Here is a 6,000-nt window from a genome sequence, read left to right on the forward strand (position 1 = left end):
CGATCATTGAGGTGCCTCTGATTGTGATAGATTCTCTAAAGCATCTCTAGAGTTTCATTGAGACAAAATTGGATGTCATTAAAATATGCCACTAATTCATTCTTGTCTTCATACTAGTGATCTATCATGATGTCCAGGTTGTCTTGGATGTCTCTTAACTAATTTTCAATAGTTTCCAATGAGGCTGGAGCCTCCACTTTGCCTGGAAAACGCTCACAAGGTTTAGGAACTGCATCCTCCAATTCATAGTTGACCTTATCCTCTGTGAAAAATCTCGAACCACTTTGTTGTCGTTGAGCATGTTCTTGATGCCCACCTCCACTACAAGGTCACCCATACTGTTAAGGCATGATTGGTTGCTCTTGAAAACCGCCGCTTAGAATGACCGGAGAGGGAACAAACTCTGAGGAGGAGAGAACCAACTACACACACCCTATCTCCCACGAAAAATACCACACACGACCCATTGTGGCCTTATAGCACTGACCAAGCCATTGAATCTCCTGAATGATGTTATGCCTCTATCAGTCCACAGGAAAAACACGGGAGGGTTGACCACAAGTCTCAACCCAAAACCATGCAACCACACACTCAATGGCTGACTTAATTCTTCAGTACACACTAGTAGGAGACAAGTAACTAGGGAATTATACGATGCTCTATGACTAGAAACGTACCCTCTTTTGCAGAATTTTCCCAAGAGCCTCAGCGTAAAAAAGTGCCACCATAGACCCTGATCGACGATGAGAGAGTTATCTTCATAAGACAAATGTGTCTACCAATAGAGCCAATCCTCCCACAAGGAAATGGGTAACATCAAATTCCAAACCACCTTAAACGAGAACCCACTAGAGTAGGACAACCCTCTTGCGGTGGCTCCCGGGGTTCCACGCTTCATACCCAACCTTAATACATTAGGGACGAGTAAGACATCCAAATGAACCAAGGTCCCATATGAATGCAAACCAGATCAACAAAGAAGCCACAATGCCAGAGTCCGAACACTCCACAAAGGTCTAGCGACCCCATGGCCCTGGAAAGCTCGCTCGGCCTTTGACTCTCTAATTTTCCACCCTACAGGGAAAGTACATCACCTAAAAACAACAATAGTTATGATATCACGATCACCGAATATAACAACCAGAGGTAGATCCAGGGGGTTCAATTGACCGCCAACTCGTCCCATCACTTTATAGTTCAGCGTGTTACGCTTACCACATGCCTCATGAGATGTACTCCGAGGTAAACTTGCCAAATATTGATACACCCTATCAAAGTATTTTATGAGTAATCTTAATCACTATAAACAAAAATTTATATTTTTAGACATTCGAATTAAAAATACAAAGTTTATTTTTATTTAGTTTAAATCATGGGAAACATCCTAAAACAGATGTTAAAAGATGGATTATATTTGACCATGGCGTGTGATGTTTCAAAAAATTATAATTTAATAAGTTTTTTAATTGATATAAAATGGAAGGAAACACGTGTTTGATTATTCTCGATTTCTTTATGGTATTTTATGAAATTTGGTATTTTCAAATATTTTAATTTAAAAATTAAAATAATAATAAAACTAATTAATATAAAATATATATTAAAAAAATAAAAATAAAAAATTCTTAACTAAGTTGAATTTTGCAACACAATATTATTAAACGTTTTACTTTAGAAGTCAAATTAGCTAATATAAAATGTTTTTAAACTAAATTAAAATCTTAATTCAAACCATAATATAATCATTTCCAAATATAATAAATAATAATAAATGGAGGGACACATTTCTAAACATTCTACATTAATACAATCACCACAACTCATAACTCATATTAAATATGGAAAATCATTTTTTTTGGTTCATATAAAGTAAAAAAATATAAGTTTTATATAAATATTAATAAATTAGATAAATGTTAGCCTCACTCTCATAATAAAACAATTATAAATCCAAAATTATAATTAAATAAATCAAATCTTGAGAATTAGGAGTTAGTTCCCCAAACTAGGGAGTTTAGTTAGGATGAGCGATTCTCTCCAACTAGTTCTCCTAGATTAGTGTTTTGTTGAAAATGTATCTCAACCAAGTTTGTTTAAGATAGATGCATTATCTTGAGATAACTTGCTCATGTATTTATACGTATCATAAACATTATTTAAAAAATAAATAAATAAATCATGAGAATGAGAGACTACAAGAAAGTCTCTCATTCCTTTTCCACCATGTCTCGTTTGGGTATATTTATGCTATTTATTTTATGAGTGGTTTATTAGTTGAGTGAATTTCCTACATTGTGGTATTAGAGCCAGGTTGGGCTTGACTCCCTAAAAAAACAGTCCAGGACATGGAAAAAATATTAAGTTCTATTCTTTATAGTTAACATGTGAGAATAGATAGTTTTGTGTGTGAATGGCCTCTGGATCTAGATTTTTATCTGGATGGTATTGGATGGAAAGTCTTCGATAAGCCTTCTTGATCTCTGCTTCATAAGCTGCAGGATCCAGTCCAAATGGATCAAAAGGTTGAACCTCGCGCGTAATATGCTTAACATAGTATACAAGAAAAAGCATTATCGCCCACAAGAGAAGGCGCATCAAGTTGCTACAGGATGAAAATTTCGAGATCTTCTTGGCCACAGATGTGCGGTATTTTCTAGAGCGTATGCAGATGGAACAGTGGCAGTGAATTCTCCTAGCCTTCTTCCACACCGCATTCGCCACTTGTCCTTCAGATCCACCTCAGTTATCTCTTAAAAAATATCACGACTTTTCTCAAGAATGAATTTTCAATGCCCTTTACCATACTTGCCGACTTCCTTTCTCAAATTTTCTTCTTCAATGACACTCCATGCTTTCTCCTACAAGCAATATCAGCTGCAACCCGTGGACGCTTCAGTGGTGAAAGGCGCCTTGTAGTGGGAGTAGGCAAACGACCTTTCCTTGAAGCTGATGGAGATATTTCCTCTTGACTGTGAATTGAATCATCTCCATCCCACTCATATGTCCGAGCAGTTGGATTTCTATCCATTAAGCTACATTTTAATCGTTCACTATGACATTTTCCATTTTGATGTCCAAGCCCTCTTGCCTCCAAACATTAGGCTTGATTATCCTTATCATTGTGAGTCTTGTGTAATAATTTTATGTCAACTTCATTGGTTAAATTTTCTAATTGTTCATTTCCATCTACTGGAGTAGCAGAAGGAACACTTTGTTTCATGGACACCTGACCTTCAGCAACTTGCAATGCATCAGGCAATGGATTCTCAACCCGTGAATTCAATTCTAAAATACCTTTTCTAAGACAATATTGTGTTTTGATAAATTCAAGAGTTAATGTATTCTCAGATGGATATGTTGTCCTCGACGAAAGCATCCTCTATTCATTCACAACATCAGTTTTTGATCTTCCGGTATCTTAAGCATTTTTTATCACAATATCAAGAACAGCTAAGGACATTGCAGGTAAATAATTACGCTCTAACACTACACCTATGACAAGCTCAAGAGAGTAGGTCCATTCCAGGGCACTTTCACCCTGATGTCTTCTGAAAGCTCAATCGACAAGGGTTTGCTTTAAGGATTTGAAAACAAATCTAGCGGAAGTTGAAACATATCTTATGTTTATAAGGTGGTTATGTTAATTACTTGTTTGTTATTCTTTTAAGATGTTGGTCTCGCATAGTATTCTTGGAACTAAGCGTGTAAAAGTTCCCATATTCTCCTCTAAATCACTACTTGCACAGTCAATTTTTTGGCAATTTAGTTTTCTCTGAGGCTCTACTTCCTCGCATTCCATAATCGAAACAATGACATAAGATGCCATCATTTGACAAAAGGGCTTGTTGAATATGATATTGCCGAAGGGCTTTGTGGACTATCAGAGAAAATGCGTTCTTGAAAACGACAGAACAAACTTCACATTCAAAACAATTACACTTTTCTCCTACTTCAAATGTAGAATCTAGAAAATGATGTTTCCTTTCCATAGACATACTTTGAAAGTCATGATGATTCTCCAAGTGCTTTTCAAGTGAATTCCAAGGTTCCGATAACGTTGTGAGCTGAATGAGATTTACGCAGAATTGTTATTGCAGTTGGTCATCTTGCGTGGGATGATTGGGTCGACCACTGATCGATTCCTCGGTAATGCAAGAAAAATTCATGGGTTTATTTTTCTCATCACAAGAGATTGAAACATATGATGTTTCATTTGGTGGCATAAGCCTTGGTTTTATACTTTGACTTTTGTGGTTGTATTTCGATTTCTTGGGAATCTTCTTTGATACATAGATCTCTCTGGTACATAGATCTTGGACAGAGAAATCGGTCACCCACTGCACTCTGCAAGTGGAAAATTGTGCACTCAAACAGGTAATTTTCAGAATTCCAATTTCTCCTATAGATTTTAATATGTTTGAGTTTTTAAGTGGGCATAAGTTAGTTAAAGTATGGAGTTTTTGGAGAGATAAGGTTATGAAAGAATTATTTTAAATATTTGTAATCATGATAAAGCTAATGGAATAATAAGGGTATGCTTTCTAATTTGTACAACATTTTTGTAGTGATAAGTTGTATTTTGTAAATGTGGAGTGGTAAGGTGAACTTCATTTCGTCATATTTGAAGTCATAAGTGAATTTTTGTATTTGGAGTGATAAGTGAAAGTCATTATTGTAATTCAAAGTAAAATTTTACTTTGAGAGCGATTGAGTCAGTGCAAACAGTTTTTGAAGGCAATTTGCTTCCAAAGTTTGCAAGTGTGACATTCTCATTGAAAAGTTTCCATGACAAAGTCGTGACATTGAAGAATGATTACTCCAGTAATTAATAAAATCATAATTTTTTGTGGTGCTTGTGTCCTAGAACTGCCTGAAATTGAATAAGGGGATCTTCGGTACATCATCTGTAATGAATGCGTGTGCATGACTTGTATTCAGATTATCAAAACGCTCTCTTTGTATTATGCTTAAACAACTACATGCACATGAGCAAACTTAAGTATAAGAACGCTTAATCAAGCTCTTGTAAACAAGCTTAACTAGACAAGCACAAAGCGTCACATCATCAACTTGATAAAATGATCTTCAAAGCAAGCACATTTCACATCATGTAATCAAATCAATCAAGTTAAGGACGCTACAAAATCAAGCATTTCAAGTCAAGCGACATCAACATCATCAACACTTTTTGTATCACTTATGGATAAACATTTTTTAACTGAATTGTATGGGTGCATTCTCGGTTGTAACCGACACCCTAATTTGATTTGTTAAGGTGAATACATTAAGTCAAGTAAGTCTTCAATTGATTCATCAAGATTGAACTTGTCATTTGTCTCTTGGGTGCATTTTCGACAGTGTTCGACACCCTTCCTTTTTAAAAATCATCACATTCAATGAGTACATTCAAGAAAGCACAAAGCGTCAGTAATCAATCAAGCAAGTTAAAGCAAGCCATCTAGCAAGCAATCATCATCAAACGATTGTGAATTCTAGTATTCTATTCTTCAAGTGAGCATCAAATCAAGCCAGTGTTTAACGCAAGTGTAATAAGAAATAAATAAAGGGAGTGTGTCATTCAAACAACAAAGCAAGTGAGCGTGTAATTCAATCAACAAAGCAAGCGAGCGTGTCATTCAAATAACCAAGCAAGTGAGCATGTCAAAGTCAAGTGTGAAAGTTCAAAGCACGACATCTACAACAAACGAGTCAATGTGAAGTTGATTGAAGCATTCCCAAAGTGTGAGTGAAGCATTCAAGGAAAGTGATCGTCATCAAACAAGCATGAAATCAAAAGTTCAAGCAACCAAGTTATAAAACTCTAACAAGTGTTTAAAGCATCAACAATAAGCAACAGTACAAGCGAGCTTGAATTCAAAGTGAGCGAGCTAACATGGTGACACACATTCAATTGTACCAAATTCTTAACAATTTGATTTTATCATTAACTGGCGACATGGTGAACATCGGCAAAACAACTCTTGCTGATATTCAAGTGCA

General features: G+C 35.8%; 1 pseudogene; it reads right to left on the minus strand.

The window, feature by feature from the left end:
• The window catches only part of LOC149212096 (uncharacterized), a 58,889-nt pseudogene extending 55,861 nt beyond the window's left edge, over positions 1-3,028 (minus strand).
• Between the last annotated feature and the right edge of the window lie 2,972 nt (positions 3,029-6,000).

This window comes from Pinus tabuliformis, chromosome 1_1 (assembly GCF_031772625.1).
Source record: "Pinus tabuliformis cultivar Carrire ecotype Pingquan chromosome 1_1, CPIR1, whole genome shotgun sequence".
NCBI classification, from domain to species: domain Eukaryota; kingdom Viridiplantae; phylum Streptophyta; class Pinopsida; order Pinales; family Pinaceae; genus Pinus; species Pinus tabuliformis.